Here is a 20,301-nt window from a genome sequence, read left to right on the forward strand (position 1 = left end):
AAGTCTATTCGACATATTACATGACACCGAAGCAGGTATGTCACAATTAATGGTACAAGATTATATATGATGTACAATTTCACGAGTCATTTTGACGTATGTTGTGATTTGTTATGCGGTTGGCAGTAGCGTTTTGTATCTAATGTTACCCTATTCAGGTAACGATATATCAAACGTATGAAATGTCTGTCACAAGGAATACACGGATTAGGTTAAATGTGAATCGAAAATGACAGATGAAACAGAAAAGAGGTACGCGTTGAAAATAAATAAAAAATACTCCCTTGCAACTCACAGATTCTTCAGACGGTAATGGAAGATGCTTCTGATTACTATTGTTGTTCAGGAAGTTTCGAAGAACCTAAGTGAATCACGCCGTCGCAGATGGGGAAAACAAGAAGAAAACTGTAGGGCTGGAGAATATCGCAGCGAAAATCAAAGGGATACATCGGTACGTAACGATCCCGAGGAAAGATCACACTCTCAGATTTTCGTCCCTACAATATTTCATTCAAATGTAACTGGCTTGAGAACACTTAACTACTTGAATATATAATAAATTTTAAAAACATCTGAAGCTCTGATGTGTATTTTTGTTTACAATAATAATAATAATAACAATAATACACAGTTCAAAAAATTAGGGAAACATGTCTTTGAACGCATGCCATGTTCCACGAAACAATACCTCACACCCAGGTATATTACAAACTAAATCTTATTCTTTGCCTTTGAAGTATACAAAAGAACATCAATGGATTCACGTTCATTTTCAGAACACAAACAGAAATGTCCAAATAGGGGCGAAAACAAAGTGATAACAGTCCTCCAGGGTGGATTTTTTCACAGTTGGTGAGCTTCAGTATGGTGTATGTCCTCCACGAGCATATCACAGCTTGGCACCTACGTGGCATGCTCCGTATAAGTCGACGGAGGTCAAGTTTCCGTATCAGGTCCCATTCTTCAATGAGAGCCTGTTCGAGGTCTTGGAGAGTCTGTGGTGGAACAGGACGCCCATGAATACTTCTGTCTAGCCTATCCCACACATGCTCGATGGGATTAAGGTCGGGACTCACTGCTGGTCATTCCATCACTTGAAAGTCCAGTCCAGTTCTCGCAAGACAGCTCTGGCGATGCGCGCTACATGAGCCCTGGCATTGTCGTGCGTGAGTACGAATTCAGGGCCAACACCGTATGCAGAAAAATGCTGCAGCAGTACCTGCTCGATGAACCCCGCAGCGCAGATTACCACGGTCGATGACAAGATCCGTAGGGCCATCAATACTGATGCCACCCCACAACACCACAGAACCTTGTCCGAATCGGTCGCCTTCCTGGACAACATTTGGCATGTACTGCACCCCATGGAGTCCCCATACACGTTGAAGTCCATCACGCCGTGTCAGGGGAAATCTGGACTCGTCTGTGAACAACACAGGTCTCCATTGGCGAAGTTGCCAGTAAGTTGACGTGGGTACGGGCAAACAGAAGGAGAGCTGCGCGATATTGCGTTTAACGGGGCACTCGAACATGACGTATGAGTCGTAAGGACACTTCTCTTAAACTGTTACTTACGGTGTGGTCAGATACCGTTACTCCAGTGACCATCCTGTGGTCTTGTTGCAGTTCTCTGGCAGTTGCTGAACGATGCTGCAACGCACAGATGGTCAGATATCGGTCATCCTGTGGTGTTGTCATGCGTCCACGACCTTGTCCAACACTCCATGTGAACTGACCTCTCTCATAGTAGCGATTCCACAACCTTCGAATTAGGGACGGAGAGACATTGAGATCCACAGCAACACGACGAAAGGTCCATCCTTCCGAGAACAAAGTAACGGCCCTTGCGACTTGAAACTCGTAAAGATGTCTCATGGGATGTGCTGGTTTACGTACAACGTGCTCAAATGACCGCAGTAGCCTGTGTACCTCACAACGACATACGGACGCACTGCTATTCACTTTGTTTTGAGGCTACGCCTACAGATTGAGTATAACTTCGATTTGACATACCCTGAGTAGCTAAGTTCTTAAGATATGCTGTACTACCATTAGAAACACATCTACCAAACTAACGCTCACATACCAGACGTTACAAAACATGTTCCCTATTTTTTGAACTGTGTAATAATAATGATAATAATAATAATAATAATAATAATAATAATAATAATAATAATAATAATTGTTACGGAGATATCCGTGATAGTTAGAGGTGAAAGAAGGTGCGGGCTGGAATAGGTCTCAACTACAAAATTAAAGTTAATTTAAAACTTTAACAAAGGTTATATTTTCTTTTCAAAATCAACAAATAACAACAACGGAGTAACAGGTACCAAGTAGCAGGAAAACAAGTTAAGAAATTACAATTCTTTACAAGATTTGGGCTTGGAGCTCCAAGATTAATTTCTGAGCCCTCAGCTCACCACCACAATTGCTAAAGGGCAGAAAACCCCTAAGTACGAGGAACACTTGCTCCTAATTACAATGTTAAGAAAAAGAGCAGAACCGCTCTCAATTTTACAAGCCTATCAAAGGCTACAACAAACTTCATTTCTATCTGCCCTTAAGGCACACAAGGAAACAGGGGTAATTAGTACCCAATCTACTGGGCCTTCGCAGGAAGGAAAACAAAACGGGTTAAGTAAATGGCCCAAAATACAAAATGAATGGAGGCGATAACTTGCACTCATACACCAAGTTTTTGTCTAAAACCTATGTGGCGCTAGGCCGATCATACAGGGGCTAATCCCAAGCTAGGGAGGTGACACGTATGAGAAAACTTTACTACATTAAAGAAGAGAAGACGGTTATGAAAACGTATTCACCTCCTTTTTCAAAAATGAAGGGGAGTTCGAGAGGGTGAAGCACTCTCTATCCCCGCTTTACAGTAATTTATAGTTTTATAATTTATAGATTTTACATGGACAGAAAAGAAAAAAGGTAGGTTACATACTAAAGGTTTCGAACCCTCCCCGAGAGTTAAACTGCTGAGCTAGCAAGAAATGAAGATGTTAACCGGCCATTACCTTGTAGGAGAACAGCTGCTTGAAGAAAGAGGCGCTTCCCGCCCCCTGCTACATATTCACACATAAGAAAGATGTTACTGAAGTGCCCCCGATACAAGAAAATCAGCAGTTTATATACCCTCGTGGAACATTCGAGACCTTTCCGGAATGAGTAGACACACCCTTTCGTTTTTATTGGATAACAGCAAAAACTAATACACAAGACGAGGAAGAAACACCTTATTGGTGGAAAATTAATTACATAAATTCCTGATTGGTTACATTCAAAATGGGCGGAAAGAAAGGGTTTATATTGCCAACCCACAAACCACAGAACAAAATTTAGTAAAAACAAAACTTAGGAATACAATATTTCTTCCGGAGAATATATTCCTTTACACCAGAGTGCGTTATCATAGTTTTTGGTAGAGACATTTGTTAAAGAATGTCTCAACTTCTTGATACGGAGCAAACAAACACAAATCGAAATGGACACAGTTCAGAACACGTCAAAATTACCAAAGTGACATCTTCCGAGAAACCGTTGAGTTAATTCAGTTTGTTAAAGTTCAGGCTTTCTCCTGTAGAGGAGTTTCAACTGGCGCAATATTTGCATTAGCGGCGTGGAGGTGTACCGCCCGGTACAGGCCTCCCGCCCCCCAAATGTCCTTCCAAGGGGGGACACAGAAGAAAATTTTAAAAAAGATCCGAGTTTTGCTGAGGAGTTGAAGAATTTAGAAGAGAAAAATATAACTTTTCAATAGTCGGAGGTCTCAGAAGTTGTTTGATATAGGTGGGTGCGACCAGATTAAGTGCCGTTGTAAATCATTTGTAGTAGATTTAGTTGAAAGGTCTCTATTTTTTGTAGTAGTTGAATTCAGAACAAACTTAAATTCTTGAAAGAAAAAAAAGTTTTCAAAGCCCATCAAAGGTTGATTTGAAGCAAAGCCGTGTTAATTGCAGAAATAGAGTGTCGCTGAAGAAGGAACATTACAGTATCTGTCGCTTAATTTTGACGACAAGACCCGCCGCCGCTGCCTGTGTCCAGAGGAGTCCGCTCGGTCCCCTTAAGTACCCTGAGATACCGCTCTCCCGCACTATGAGAGGGGTAGTCGTGCTGCACGCCGCAGATGCGACGTTTGTTTACAGTCCACACGTAGCTTGCGGGTGGTGCGCCGCACAATAGCCTTGGCCGGAAGGAGGGCTCCGGTGCGCGGTACACAGATTGACCTCGCTGGAGTGGAGTGGGCCCGTACCCCACCTCAGTGGCGGTACGGCGCCGCACGGCTGCGGGGGCACTGAAACATTAAGATTTCGGCGACAGAAGTTTTGTTGGACGGAAATATTTTTAGGGTACAGTCTTTGTGGTTGAGGCTGAGGGGCCAGCGGCGTGGAAACTTTTATTTCATTACTTTTATTTTAATGCCACTGGTGTGGTTTAGCAGGAGACGGGAGCGTGGTAATGGCCATATGGAGGGGACAGCAGAGTAACTCCAGGGAAGGTTTCACAAAATTTATACCAAGGAGATTCAACCAAATGTAAAACTATAAGAGGCAGAAGGCCTTAAAATGAAACTAAAAATATAACCTTCAGGATTCTTACAAAATTATAAGGACAAAGTTAGCACGGAAATTATACAGGTTTCACCTGCGACAGGTGAACCCCACATACCCTCTCAATGGCTGGATTGCTTAGTAACAACGTCACCGGTGTAAGGAAATATAAAATGATGCACGGACCCTGAAATCTGGGGGCAAGCTTGCCCGCGGGAAAAAAATTCTTTACCATAACCTGGTCGCCTACCTTCAGAATGGTGGGCCTCCGTTCACGATCATATCTTTCCCTAACCTTTTCATGAGAAATTTTCAAATTGGCCTTGGCCTTCTTCCAAAGATCTCTAATATTATCTGGATCTATTGCCTCTGGTAGAATATCACTAAGAGACCAAAGGTTAGCGAGCGGCGTGTTGGGTACGAACTTGAACATCAGAGAAGCTGGAGTAAACTTATGAGATTCATGAACCGCCGAATTCAAAGCGAAGGCTAACCAATGGAGGGATGTGTCCCACCTAGGAGGATCGTCGTGATGAAAGGCAATTAGCGCCGATCGGAGATTACGATTGACCCGTTCAGCCAAAGATATTTGAGGATAATAAGCAGAAGTAGTCACATGAGAGATGAACAAATCAAAACAGAATTTACGAAAGAGATAGGATGTGAAAGCTTTAGCATTATCGGACACAATATAGTGACACGGACCAAAAGAAGCAAAAATAGAATTTAAACAAGAAATAGTGGACTGAGCGGTAGCCAGCTTAGTCGGAAATAACCAAGAAAATCTTGTGAAGAAATCTACACACACAAGGATGAACTTGTTGGAATTCCCCTTTGACTGGGGGAAGGGTCCTACGTAGTCGATGTAAAGACGCTCCATGGGGCGCGACGCTTGATGAGAAGACAAAAGCCCTTGCTTAGTGGACATGGTGGGTTTACTAAGCCAACAAGATTTACAAGCTTTTACTAATTCACGGATTTCTCCGTCCAATATGTACTAGGAAAGCCTATGTCCTGGCCCATATCAATCGAAAGAAACGTTATTCCAGCATAAAATATCCATCCGACGTACGAACATTTAAATAAAGGAATGTTCCAGCATGTGCCAGACTTCACGAGTGCACTAGGCGAAGTCTAGTGACGTCACCTGTCGCTCGAAGATCACCTCCCCTAGAGATATTTCTCGGAAAGAATTTTGTTTTCGCAAGCTTTTCAACGCCTTAACCAATTTCAACGGGACAAACGCTAAATTGTAGCGGACGTCATAAAAGTTAATCCCTGTGAATTTCGAATTCATCCATCCCATGGTTGTTGAGTTATAATAATTTAACGTCTAAGAAAATTATACACTCACGGTCTCATGGGCAAGAGAAACCATCCCTCCCAGCGCCGGTGTATATAAGTCAAGGCTAACAAGCAGAGCAGCGCAGTACAAGGACGAGTACACAGATGTGTGTGAGTGAGACAGAGGAGAGACCGACCCTCGTACAGTATGTCCGCGCAGTCACGTTGAAAGTACTTGCTGTCGCGGCGTTTCCGGAACACGAAGTTATTTCGCCGACAAAATTATAAAAAACGTCGCACTGTATTTAGTACATCGCGTCGCGACTACAGTCTAATTCTAAAGACATTTGAGAATATAATACGAGTGAACTTATTGAAGTACAAATATCAAATATTTAACGTTCACAGAATATATGATTACGTGTAGACTTAGTTTACTTCACATGATATTGAACTTCTGCAGAAACTAATGTGTAGAATTACCAGAACTCATTTATTTTCGAGTTTGAACTGTATTTCTTTATTCACGCCATATTAGTATACGACTTACAGTAGTAATCTGGGTGAATACTAAGAACTTTTTATTAGGTAATATGACGTTATAATAACAAGATAATCAGAAAATAATCCTTAGTGACTTAATGACCGTGTTCAAAGACTGTGATTTGCCTTTTCAAGTGTGAACTGTGTAATTATGGACGTTTCAGTAACGACTTTAAATATTATTTCATACAGGAAGGACTGTGATTATTCATTTAACGTCTTAAAGTTCAATTAAGCCATAAACTGTGTTCAACAGTAAATGACAGTGTCAGTGATAACTACTCGCACTAAGTGAATTTTTCGTGTGCGAAAAATCACCTTAACGAGATGCCATTCTACACGATCCAGTTCCAGGCGTCATCACCTCATCGGGGGACGTCAACATGGTGTGTTAAGGGAACACCGCCGATCTTGATTCTCCACGGAACATTCCAGACGTCCATCTTTCAACATTTGTAGCAACATTTCTTTCATTAAATGAGTAGTAACAAACTGACTAAAATTTTCTCATTAATTTTGAACAGTGGAAACTTCGGTGCCGCGTGTGATCAAATGTTTCAGAGTTCTCATAGTTTCTCAGAAGTGATTAATTAATTTTCGAATGTAATTTTCATATCTCATAGAAAGACTTTAGGCTTTTCAAGTGTGCTATACATCAAGGTTTACAAACTGAAAAAACTGAAAACTTTTAACAGAAATTTAATTTCCCATGTCAATTTGCAATTACAAGTGTGTGCTCATATTTAGAAAGACTTTAGGTGGAAATCAAATACCTCGTCTTCTCACATATGAAAGACTTTGGAATCAGTGATATTCATTTAATTTTCATGAATAGAATTCAGGAAGATTACGTTCAAACTTTTAATTTCAATCCCAGATTTGAGTCCAATAATCATATTACAGGGTGAAGAATTAATAAATTGTTAAAAAAATGTAACCATCTATTATTCGCTCTACGAGTCTATCCTACGCTGTATCGGCTCCAAAACCAAGTTCCACTCCCTGAGGTCCTACTCATGCCCTTTCCCCAAAAAAGGTTTCCTGGTGCAATACCCTTCCAAATGAACATTTCTCGGAACTTTTCTCTAGTTTTGAAGATGCCTAAAAGCCCCCCCCTCCCATAGTGGGGTCTCATGGTAATACTTGAAGATCATAGGTATGAGAACAGCTGGAACCACAACTTTCATCTTCTTATCATGCCCCGAGGGGCAACATAAAACACCGTTCCTCAATACATAAGGGACTAAAAGTTCCCCCGAAGAAAGGGTTTCCATGATAGGGGCGAGCGTCGGATCTTCACGTTGATATTTTTCAAGATGTCTAAACAATATGGGAGCATCAGTCAGAATGGCATTGACCTCAGGTAGTATGGACTCGGGAGGTGAATAATTATCAACCAGTTCATGGGTCTCTACCTCATTAGAAAACATACGGCTTAGTCCGTCTGCCACAACATTTTCAGTACCTCTTATATGCCTAACATCAAATTGGAAGGCCGAAATTCGTATGGCCCAGCGGGCTATGCGACCAGTACGACGCGGCCTACCTAAGACCCAACTTAAGGCTTGGTTATCAGTCTCCAAGTCGAACTTGACATGTTCCAGATAGAGGCGGAACTTTTCTAGCGCAAACAAAACTGCTAAACCTTCAAGTTCATAGATGGAATACTTGGATTCTTGGGCCGATAATGTCCTAGAGGCATAGGCGATGGGTCGCCTCCCTAGTTCCGTCTCTTGAAGAAGGACTGCAGCTACCGCCGACGACGACGAGTCGGTTTGGACGATGAATTTCTTAGAGAAATCGGGCATAGCGAGGACAGGGGCATTGCAAAGGGCTAATTTGAGATCTTCAAAAGCGGATGGTTGAGAAGGTCCCCACTCAAATTTGACGCCCTTCCTACGAGGTAAGTTCAAGGGCGCCGCTCTATTGGTAAAATTTGGAATACATTTCCTGAAGAAATTCACCATACTAATGAACCTGGCAATACCTTTGATGTCCTGGGGAGGTTTGAAATCAAGGATAGCCTGTGTTCTAGAATGATCTACAGCGACACCATCGGGCGACACAATATGCCCTAGAAATGACATAGAAGGCTTAGCAAAAGCGACTGTGGACAACTTAACTCTTAATCCTGCCTTACGAAGACGATTAAGGACCTCTTTCAGATGATCAAGATGTTCTTCGAAGGTCTCAGAAAACACGACGACATCATCAAGATAATGATACAAGTATTCAAATTTGATGTCCGAGAATACCCTATCCAGCAGTCTCGTAAGCACAGCTGCCCCCGTGTGGAGCACGAAAGGCACGCGGTTGTACTCATACAAATTCCAATCTGTGGCGAAAGCTGTCAGGTGTTTAGATTCCTCTGTAAGCGGTATCTGATTATACGCCTGATTAAGATCTAAGATGGTGAAGAACTTAGCTTTACGAAACCAAGAAAAACAAGAGTGAAGGTCTGGAAGGGGCACGAATTGTAACACCACCTTCCAATTGAGAGCCCTATAATCAATCACAGGCCTGAAGCCAACTTGGGGTTTTGGGACTAGAAAAATAGGCGAAGAATACGCCGACTTAGAGGGCCGAATAATACCATCCTTCAACATCTGGTCAATGATCTCCTTCAGGGCCTTCACTTTAGGCGGAGATAGCCTGTAAGGCGGCAATCTAACCGGGATCTAATCCATCACCTCAACCTTATATTCAATAAGGTCAGTCACACCAAGAGTATCCGAGAAAACCTCTGGAAACGAGTGACACAACTTACGAATACTCTCAGCCTGCTCCTCAGGTAGATGTCTAAGATCTAACAACATCTCATCCTGGGTAGGCGAATTAGATGAACATGATACAGAACTACATTTTAACAAAGGGATTTTGGAATTACTATCAAATTTGAAAGTGAACGTCTTGCTCTGATGGTCGAGCACTAGAGCGATGTGAGACATGAAATCAGCTCCCAATATAATGGGGCAAGACAAGTGCTTGGCCACAAACAGTTTAAATTTCCAAGTAAATTTAGATATACGAATTTTGGCATACAGAAAACCTAAAATATCTAATGAGGATGAGTTTGCCGAAACATAATGAACCGAAGTCGAACAAAAATCAGAAAGTTTACAAACGGTTTTTAATTTGGAGTACCATTCAGCCGAAATAATAGAACAAACACTGCCAGAATCTAATAGAGCAGTTACAGGTTCATTATTTAATTCAATTTTGAGGAAGGGAACCGGTGCGGGTGAATCCGCCGCAATCCTAAGACATTCTCTGGGACATTCAAATGGGAATGTAGAATAGTTCTGACTTTTTCCTGCATTTTCGTCAGATTTAACTTGTGCTGAGCCTTGAAAGGATGAATCTACCGACTCAGCCGGAGCCACTAGTCACATTTGATTGCCGAAGTTGAGCAGGAGGGAGTGCTGTTAGCATTAGGGCAGTTCTTGGCAATATGTGCAAACGCGCCGCATTTAAAACAGCCTTGGGATGACCCTGCTCCATTCCTTGTCCCACTAGATTTAATTAACGGACACTTGTTCCGAAGATGATCAGGCGACCCACACGCATAACATTTACGGGCAGTGAAGGTTCGGCGAGGTGGAGGCCGAATATTACTAGAGGATGGACGGGGTTCTTTCGCGACACGCAAGGTATCGGCATATCTAACTCCTTCCGCTGAGACAGCCATAGCTTCTAACTCGGCAAAAGTTTGCGGACGCGACGCAAAGCACAAGTATGACCTGTATGATGGAGAAATGCCTTCCACAATGGCCTGTACGATCTGATCTTCAGGGAAGTGAAGGGAAAACACCCTGGTATAGAATTTAATATCTTGGATTTACTTTTGAATGAGCGATGACCTAGCTCGAGCGGGGATAAAATTTGCCAACAGATGGGCATGGAAGCCTTCTATGGATGACTGTTCAGCAATTGCTCTAACTATTTTGTCTGATAGAACCACAATTGCATAGGGATAAATGATCTGCAAAATTTGACACAGAGAAAGAGAAAAAAACAAGGGCATGATCCTGAAACTCAACTAAAAACTTTAAGAATGAAATAACGTCACTGGTAGAGTTAACAGAAAACTTAGAACTACCCCTGAGCAACATTGCTAATGGATGGGGCAAACTACTGTACCCTGGTGAGATAGTAGGTAGAGGCCTAAGTGGCGAAGAAGCTAATTCAGAACGTGCATTATTCAAAGAGGTACGGCGTTCAGACTCATTGTCTAATGGGGAAGAGGTTTGTTGCGCTCCTACTGATTTCCTATTTTCTTCTCCTTTAGATGAGTCTTCCTCGCTAACTATGTTTACCGTAGCAGGTTGGTCAGTTTTGGGAGGAACTGCCCCGGTTAACAATAGGCTAACCTTACTGGACAAATCAGAAAGGTTATCGAGAACAACACTAGCTTCCTTCCTTTGAATGTCATTCAACTTTAGAGACAACAGATCGTTAACTCTATTAGAAAAATGAAATAACCTGGCTTGCACACGTTTAAGTTGATTAGGAGAAGGATCATTTTCTTCAAAAAAAACTAACTACGGATGCCAGCTCAGTAGTATTGTCAGTGATCGTGGAGAGAGAGTCGTCAATCTCTTTCTCACCCAAAGTGGGGATGGAAATAGGCAAATCAAGGGACTCTTTAAGCTTGTTAGTATCTATCGCAACCGTGCCTCCAGACTGAACATTCCTAATCGTTAATTCATAGATCAATTCCTCCTTGCGCAAATAGCCGGGATGGAGGACGTCGCGAGGGCCGGACATGATGACAGAAAATTTTTTGAAAAATAAAAAAAAATCCAGGAACTGAGAAAATTGTTAGGGTTCGAATCGAAAACAATGTTTAGCCATCAAAAGGGGCTAAATTCAGACCCATTCAACCACGCTCTGCTACCACTTGTTACGGAGATATCCGAGGTAGTTAGAGGTGAAAGAAGGTGCGGGCTGGAATAGGTTTCAACTACAAAATTAAAGTTAATTTAAAACTTTAACAAAGGTTATATTTTCTTTTCAAAATCAACAGATAACAACAACAGAGTAACATGTACCAAGTAGCAGGAAAACAAGTTAAGAAATTACAATTCTTTACAAGATTTGGGCTTCGAGCTCCAAGATTAATTTCTGAGCCCTCAGCTCACCACCACAATTGCTAAAGGGCAGAAAACCCCTAAGTACGAGGAGCACTTGCTCCTAATTACAATGTTAAGAAAAAGAGCAGACCCGCTCTCAATTTTACAAGCCTATCAAAGGCTACAACAAACTTCATTTCTATCTGCCCTTAAGGCACACAAGGAAACAGGGGTAATTAGAACCCAATCTACTGGGCCTTCGCAGGAAGGAAAACAAAACGGGTTAAGTAAATGGCCCAAAATACAAAATGAATGGAGGCGATAACTTGCACTCATACACCAAGTTTTTGTCTAAAACCTATGTGGCGCTAGGCCGATCATACAGGGGCTAATCCCAAGCTAGGGAGGTGACACGTATGAGAAAACTTTACTACATTAAAGAAGAGAAGACGGTTATGAAAACGTATTCACCTCCTTTTTCAAAAATGAAGGGGAGTTCGAGAGGGTGAAGCACTCTCTATCCCCGCTTTACAGTAATTTATAGTTTTATAATTTATAGATTTTACATGGACAGAAAAGAAAAAAAGGTAAGTTACATACTAAAGGTTTCGAACCCTCCCCGAGAGTTAAACTGCTGAGCTAGCAAGAAATGAAGATGTTAACCGGCCATTACCTTGTAGGAGAACAGCTGCTTGAAGAAAGAGGCGCTTCCCGCCCCCTGCTACATATTAACACATAAGAAAGATGTTACTGAAGTGGCCCGAGACAGGAAAATCAGCAGTTTATATACCCTCGTGGATCATTCGAGGCCTTTCCGGAATGAGTAGACACACCCTTTCGTTTTTATTGGATAACAGCAAAAACAAATACAAAAGACGAGGAAGAAACACCTTATTGGTGGAAAATTTATTACATAAATTCCTGATTGGTTACATTCAAAATGGGCGGAAAGAAAGGGTTTATATTGCCAACCCACAAACCACAGAACAAAATTTAGTAAAAACAAAACTTAGGAATACAACATTTCTCCCGGAGAATACATTCCTTTACACCAGAGTGCGTTATCATAGTTTTTGGTAGAGACATCTGTTAGAGAATGTCTCAACTTCTTGATACGGAGCAAACAAACACAAATCGAAATGGGCACAGTTCAGAACACGTCAAAATTACCAAAGTGACATCTTCCGAGAAATCGTTGAGTTTATTCAGTTTGTTAATGGTCAGGCTTTCTCCTGTAGAGGAGTTTCAACTGGCGCAATATTTGAATTAGCGGCACGGAGGTGTACCGCCCGGTACAATAATAATAATAATAATAATAATAATAATAATAATAATAATAATAATAATAATAATAATAATAATAATAATAATAATAATAATAATATACATACATACATACATCATTATAGGCCGCTATGCTTTTCAGCGTTCAGTCTGCGAGCCTCTGCGAATTTAACAAACGTAGCCACAATCCTCTATTTGCAACTAGTGCTGTGGCCTCATTTAGTTCTATACCTCCTACCTTCAAGTCGTTAGAAAACGAATCTAACCATAGTCGTTTTGGTCTCCCTCTACTTCTCTTGCCTTCCATAAAAGAGTCCATTTTTCTCTAGGTAACCTGTTCTCTTCCATTCGCCTCACATGTCCCCAACACCAAAGCCGGTTTATGCGTACAGCTTCATTCATCGAGTTCATTCCTAACTTAGCCCTCATTGCGAGTATCATCCTGCCATTGTTCCCACCTGTTTATACCAGCAAACATTCTCGCTACTTTCATGTCTGTTGCTTCTATCCTATGAACGAACGACCCTTATTCCATCCAGCTTTCGCTCCCTTAAAGCGAAATTGGTCCGAAAACAGACCGATGTAAAGATAGTTTCGTCCGGGAGCTGACTTGCTTCTTACAGAATACTGTTGATCACAACTGCGAGCTCACTGCTTAAGCTTTACTGCACCTTGATTCAGTCTCACAATATTTCCATCCTGGGAGAACAGACATCCTAAATTCTTAAAATTATCTATATATTCCACCTTTGTATCACCAATCTGACATTCATTTCTCTAGGATTTCTTTCCTTCTGACATCCATTTAGTCTTCGAAAGGCTAATTTACATACCATACTCCTTGCACCTATTTTCAGGTTCCAAAATATTACACTACAAGCTTTCGGCACAATCTGCCGTTAAGACCAAGTCGTCAGCATAGGCCAGACTGCTTATATATTTCCACCTAACTGAATCCCTCCCTGCCACTTTATACATTTCAGCAGATGATCCATGTATACTATGAACGACAACGGTGAAAGTATACAGTCTTGTCTAACCCCTGTAAGTACCGTGAACCAAGAACTCACTCTACCATCAATTCTCCCTGCAGACCAATTGTCAACATAAATGCCTTTGATTTTAATAGTCTACCGTTTAATCCCATAGTCTCCTATTATGGCGAATACCTTATCCCACGGAGCCCTGTCATATGCCTTCTCTAGATCCACGAAATATAAACATAACTGTCTATTCCTCTCGTAGCATTTTTCAATTACCTTTCGCATACCGAAAATCTGATCCTGAGAGCCCCTCTGTGGTCGGAAACCATACTGGTTTCATCCAACTTCCTCTCAACCACTGATTGCACCCTTCCTTCCAAGATGCCTGCGACTATATTGCCTGATATACTAATCAATGAGATACCTTGATAGTTGTTGCAATGGTTCCTGTTCCCTTGGTTATAGATAGTTGAAATTACTGCGCTTGTCCGATAATACTTCACGTTAGTCATATTACTCTATGAAGCCATTTCATCCCTGCCTTCCCACTACACTTCACGATGTCAGGTCTTATTTCTTCTACTCCTGCTGCTTTATGACAATGGAGTTTATTCACCACCTTTTCCACTTCCTAAAGCGTAATTTCACCGACTTCATTGTCTTCCTCCCCATTGAGCCCTTACTGAAGTGCTAATTTAAATAATCAGCCATCTATTCGAATGTACAGAGAAGATTTCATTTTCATTAAGTACTACTAACTGGCAGGGGACATCTACATTCAGCAGTACATTTCGCAATTTCTACAGGAAGATTGGAGCCCAGGTCTGTTTGCTCGCCAGGTAAGTTTAGAAGGAGGAATTTCGTCATGACGTACACAAGGCAGAACAAGGAAACAATAGAACCCCCAACGGCAGACCAACGGAAAACATATCGGGGGACCGGCAAGAGGCTAGAGGAGCTGGAATTATACGTTTCAAATAAGCGTCGGATACGCGATGTGTTGAACCAATGAAATGATAGCGATACAGTAATTTTGGCTAGGCATTGTTCTATGTAAGGGATGTCCCCAATCGAGCATACAACAGCGTACGAGAGGAGGAATTAATAAAAGTGATTAGCGCGAGGGCTTGCTGCCCTATCATTTGGCGAGATCCCATGCAGATAACATCGTCAGAAGAAGTATTATTTATGTGAGTGATCGTGTGGGGACTGGTAACTTTTGTTGAAAGACGCTCAGACCGCATTTAAGTATTCAAGATTTTAACTTTAGTAGAATGGCATTTATGTTTCGTGTCCAGAGGGAAAGATCAGCTTCAGATAATCATTTTAAACGCATAGTAGCCTGCCAGTGTGGATAGGTTTTTCGTGGACATTCACTTCAGTATTTCCAGTCCAGCATTTAAATGGGAAATATTTGACCAATAACCGAATTAGATAAGAAGTTGTTCCTCGAATGAATGGTAACTGGTTTCACGGTCAGTGGAAATCATCCCGGCTGTAGTATTCTAGTAACTGGTAGGTTAATCTTGACCCAGTTTTCTACACCGTGTAACGAGGGGATGTTTTGGGCAGCATCCAGAAGCAGCGACGGAGACTACGAGATCACATTTCTACGCCAGGAGAATGGAGACCCAAGGACGGACCCAAGTTTTTTGTGAAGGCATTCTCTAATCTGTGGCCGGTTAAAACGATGGGGAGTCGGCTGTTCCGATGACTGGTGGCAATAAGTCAACGAAATATATTAGTACCAAATTTGCAATGTAATTATGTATGTATGCACGTGTTTTAATGTTGCAAAAAGGGATAGGTTAGTTTTGATATTTAATTTCAGTAGATTTAGCTTTGGTTTGGACGGATTACGTCCTATTAAAGTAAGTGTCAGGAAGCTTCTAAATGTAAATATAACTGTAACCTAAATTAGGTCGTAGCGTGCTTTCTTTTCATTTTATTAAGATTTTTAGCTTAGTGGTTAGCTTCATTTTTAAAGAGTCAGTTGCTTGTTTTAGCCTCAGATATTTTTATATTTTCCAGAACGCATTTACACTATCCTCACTCACTCAAAGACTCGATGGAAAATATAAGGAGATAACTTTACAATTTACGCAACACTTCCTATTCAACGTAGGTTCCTGAAATGAATTACATGACACAAAATCAATCAACTGGTGGACCTTATAAAGACACGCACAAATCGACGTGGAAACCTGAAATAAATTACATGATACAAGTCATAAAAATAACAGAGTAGGCTTTAACATTCAACACATACTGCAACCTTGGTTCCTGAGAAAGATTACATGACACAAATATTACTCAGCGCCGGTATATCATAAAAGAAAACCAAACTAAACATTGCGATTTAAAAAATCTCGTCTGCTGCAACAACAGTAGTAACATGGACAAAAATCGAAAAATCCCCAGGAACCTCGTACATTCCTAACACACTTCCTGAATTCGAAGTCGGTTAATATATAACCTGTTATGGACTTGGTATCCCTAGCCTCCCATGTGTAGCCGTGAATGGCCTTATACTTGAAGAGTGTATTCGTAACTGCTAAACCCATACTAGCACAGAAGTCCAGCAAACGCTTCCCATTCCCATTAGCTTCCATATCTTCTGCATATTTACCATTGACCTTTTCGTACCCTTCAGTTCTATTTCCAACTCTCGCACCGAAATCGCCCATTACGGCCGTGTAATTTCTATTACTCAAACTATAAACGATCACAGCTGCGAATAACACTCTCTTACGTTTGGGCAGGAAGTGTCTATAAGGACTACAACGGCTCGCGGTAGAGAAGGTGGCTAAAGCACGCATCAGTGCTATTGCTTCGGCCAAGCTGTGTGGTACTACATTCAAATCATATGCTGGTACATTTTGAGCTTCCGTGGTTCAGGCGGAAGTGCGCCGGCCTCTCCCCGCTGGGTCTCTTGGTTCAAATCCCGGTTACTCCATGCGAACTTTGTGCTAGACAAAGGGGAGGCAGGACAGGTTCTTTTCCCTGTCATAATTCATTCCAGCAACACTCTACAATATCATTTCATTTCATTTCATGTGTCATTCATTAATAATTGCCCCAGGGGAGTGTGACAGGCTTCGGCAACGGCACAATTCCTATCCTCGCCGCTAGATGGGGGCTTCATTCATTCCATTCCTGACTCGGTCGAATGACTGGAAACAGGCTGTGGATTTTCATTTCATTTCATTATATCCCCGCTAAAATGAAGCACCCCTGTCGTTCAAAAAATCGCCTTATGCTGGTTTCGAACCACTACGCTGCCCATACACATCTCCTTCACCAGCCCTTAACTGATTCAGGCACGGAGTTAACATGCATGACGCTAGAGGTTTAGCACTTAAGAATGGCCGTTGCACCTCGAAAGTGAACATTCATGTCAAAGTCTTCAATGAAGATTTACAGTGTTCATTTAACTTCCTTACGTTACAGAGCACGTGGCATGACCTATTAATTCGATCGTGTTACGGGCACTTGTGTTATTTCTTCTTATTCTTCTTAATCTGCTCACCCTCCAGGGTTGGTGCTTCCCTCAGACTCAGCGAGGGATCCCACCTCTACCGCCACAAGGGCAGTGTCCTGGAGCGTGAGACATTGGGTCAGGGGATAGGTGGTGGTGGTGATTATTGTTTTAAGAGGAAGTACAACTAGGCAACCATCCTCTATATAACACTAATCAGATGGGAAAAATGGAAGGGATTCGACACTTCGAAAAATGAAGATATCGGCCAAAGAAAGACAAGGGCCACGGAGGGCGTGAAAATGAAAGACTCCCTAAATCTCGCAAACCTAATAGCGTCGGGGTCGGAAAAGAACAAGAGTTGACCAAGAGAGGTTAGATAGGATAGAGGAAAGTGAGGAGCCTGGCACAAGTAAGTGGAAGCAATGCTAGGACTCAGCTGAGGGCCCCGTGGTCGCCAACTCACGCTCCACGTTTCAGAGCCGCTGGGGCTGGTCAGGGGATAGAACTAGAGAGGATGACCAGTACCTCGCCCAGGCGGCCTCACCTGCTATGCTGACCAGGGGCCTTGCGGGGGGATGGGAAGATTGGAAGGGATAGACAAGGAATAGGGAAGGAAGTAGCCGTGGCCGTAAGTTATGTACCATCCCGGCATTTGCCTGGAGGGGAAGTGGGATACGACGGAAAACCACTTCCAGGATGGCTTAGATGGGAATCGAACCCACCTCTACTCACTTGACCTCCCGAGGCTGAGTGGACCCTGTTCCAGCCCTCGTACCACTTTTCAAATTTCATGGCAGAGCCGGGAATCGAACTCGGGCCTTCCGGGGTGGCAGCTAATCGCACTAACTACTACACCACAGAGGCGGACTGTGTTATTTCAAAGTGCCATAAATCACGTGTTTGCAGAATGGTCCTTAGTACTTGTCGCGGAATTGTGCATAGTAGTTTTCCTTTGCTGCGTCCATGGATCAATTTACAGTGATGACACACAGGTAGCGGAGAGCCTTATTGATCACAAGGAGAAATTTCAAGTTTTTTTGTGTCATAAAACTACATTATCAGGATCTTTAGGTTATACACGTAACTTGAGTTGCCTGTCTCCGAAAAAATAAGGAGCTGGTGAACCACCCTGTATATATAAGAAAATATTAAAGTTGAATAATATAGACTTGAAGAAATCCCCTCTAATTATTACAGGATCAGATAAATCTTCACCTACTCTAATTCTCTGAGTTATATTTTTCAGAAAAACAGCCACCCGTACAGTCACTCTTTTGTCTAGTCCAATTGTATTCATTTTTGCCAGTAGTATCCCATGCTCTACCCTAAGGTAGGTCAGTCGTGATACAGTCCATTTGAACTCCTGGTTTTTGCTATATCTTGCTGGAATGCTACAGACTGATCTTCAGACGGCTAAACTTTCCTAAACCCAAACGCCTTCTACCGAACCAGTTATTAATTTTGCAACCATGTCTACTGTAATCAGAAAGCTTTCCCAAAGCTTACATGCCACACATGTCAAACTGACTGGCCTGTAATTTTCTGTTTTATGTGTATCACATTTCCCTTTATACGCAAATGTTGCTATAGAAACTCTCCATTCATTTGGCGTCGCTCCAACATGAAAAATAGGAATCAAATAAGTACTTCAGAAATGGTACTGCTGTATATCCCAACCCACTATTTTTGGCACATTCTCAGAAATCTTATCAAACCCAGCTGCTTTTCTAGTTTTCAAATTTTGTATCTTATTGTAAATGTCTCTATTATCATAGGAAAATTTCAATACTTCGTTAGTATTAGTCACCTCCTCTGTCTGGACATTATACTTGTAATCAACAACATTTACATCCTGCTCAATGAATACGTCTGCCTTCTGTAGATCCTCGCATGCACATTACCCTTGTTCACTAATGAGACCCGAAATGTCCTTCACAGAACATGTTCCTGCCTTAAAGAAGCCTATCTATACATACCCTTCCATTTTCACTGAAATTTGGATGACTGCCAATTACACTTACCATTATGTTATCCTTTGCTGATGTTTTTGCTAGATTCAATTTCCCAGTAAGTTCCTTCAGTTTCTCCTTACTTTCACAGCCATTTCAAACTTTATTTCTTTCCAACCTGCACCTCGTTCTTAGTCACTTCAATTCTTCTTCATTATAATGTAGCGGGCCTCAACCGTTACTTACCACCCTCGAAAGTAGCCTCTTTTCACATCTCTCAATAATTACTTTAAACCCATCCCACAGTCTGCTTATATTTTTATTTACCGTTTTGCTAACCTAACCCCATGGCACTATAGCCCTGAATAGCCTTGGCCTACCAAGCGACCGATGCTCAGCCCGAAGACCTGCAGATTACGAGGTGTCGTGTGGTCAGTACGGCGAATCCTCTCGGGCGTTATTCTTGGCTTTCTAGACCGGGGCCGCTATCTCATCGTCAGTGGACCTCGAACCAGCCATAAGATCCAGGTAAAAGTCTCTGACCTCTCCGGGAATCGAACCCGATGCCTCCGGTTAAGAGGCAGACACGCTACCACTACACCACGGAGCCGGGTTACCGTTTTCCGTCGATGATAATTACACTCATGCTTGTCTTATCAGCCATATGGTACTGTCTAGTAGTCTTACTTTTACGAGCTTCCTTTCTATCACATTTACAGTATTTTTAATTACGACAGTTTTTATGATCACTAATACTATCTATTACTTCAGTTTCAATAGAGCTCATCTGGTTTTGTCAGCTCTACATCCAGAACATATTTCCCTCTAGTTGATTCCATCACCTTCTGATTCAGCTGTCCTTCTGAGATTAACTTATTTCCCATTTTGTTCGTTATTGGTCATGCTTCCTGTCGTTCGCATTACCTTCCCAATTGGCATTTGGTAAATTGAGATCACCCGCTACAAACACGTTCCTTTCTATATCATTTAACACATAGTTGACTATCTTATAAAATAATTGCGAATCAGCGTCTGCACAGCCGTTTCCCGGTCTGTGCTCTCTAAAAACATGAAGATGCCTATTATCTTTAGAAATGAGCCTTACACCTTGAATTTCGTGTTTGTAATCTCTCACTTTTTCGT

The sequence above is a fragment of the Anabrus simplex genome, chromosome 14, assembly GCF_040414725.1.
Source record: "Anabrus simplex isolate iqAnaSimp1 chromosome 14, ASM4041472v1, whole genome shotgun sequence".
NCBI classification, from domain to species: Eukaryota; Metazoa; Arthropoda; class Insecta; order Orthoptera; family Tettigoniidae; genus Anabrus; species Anabrus simplex.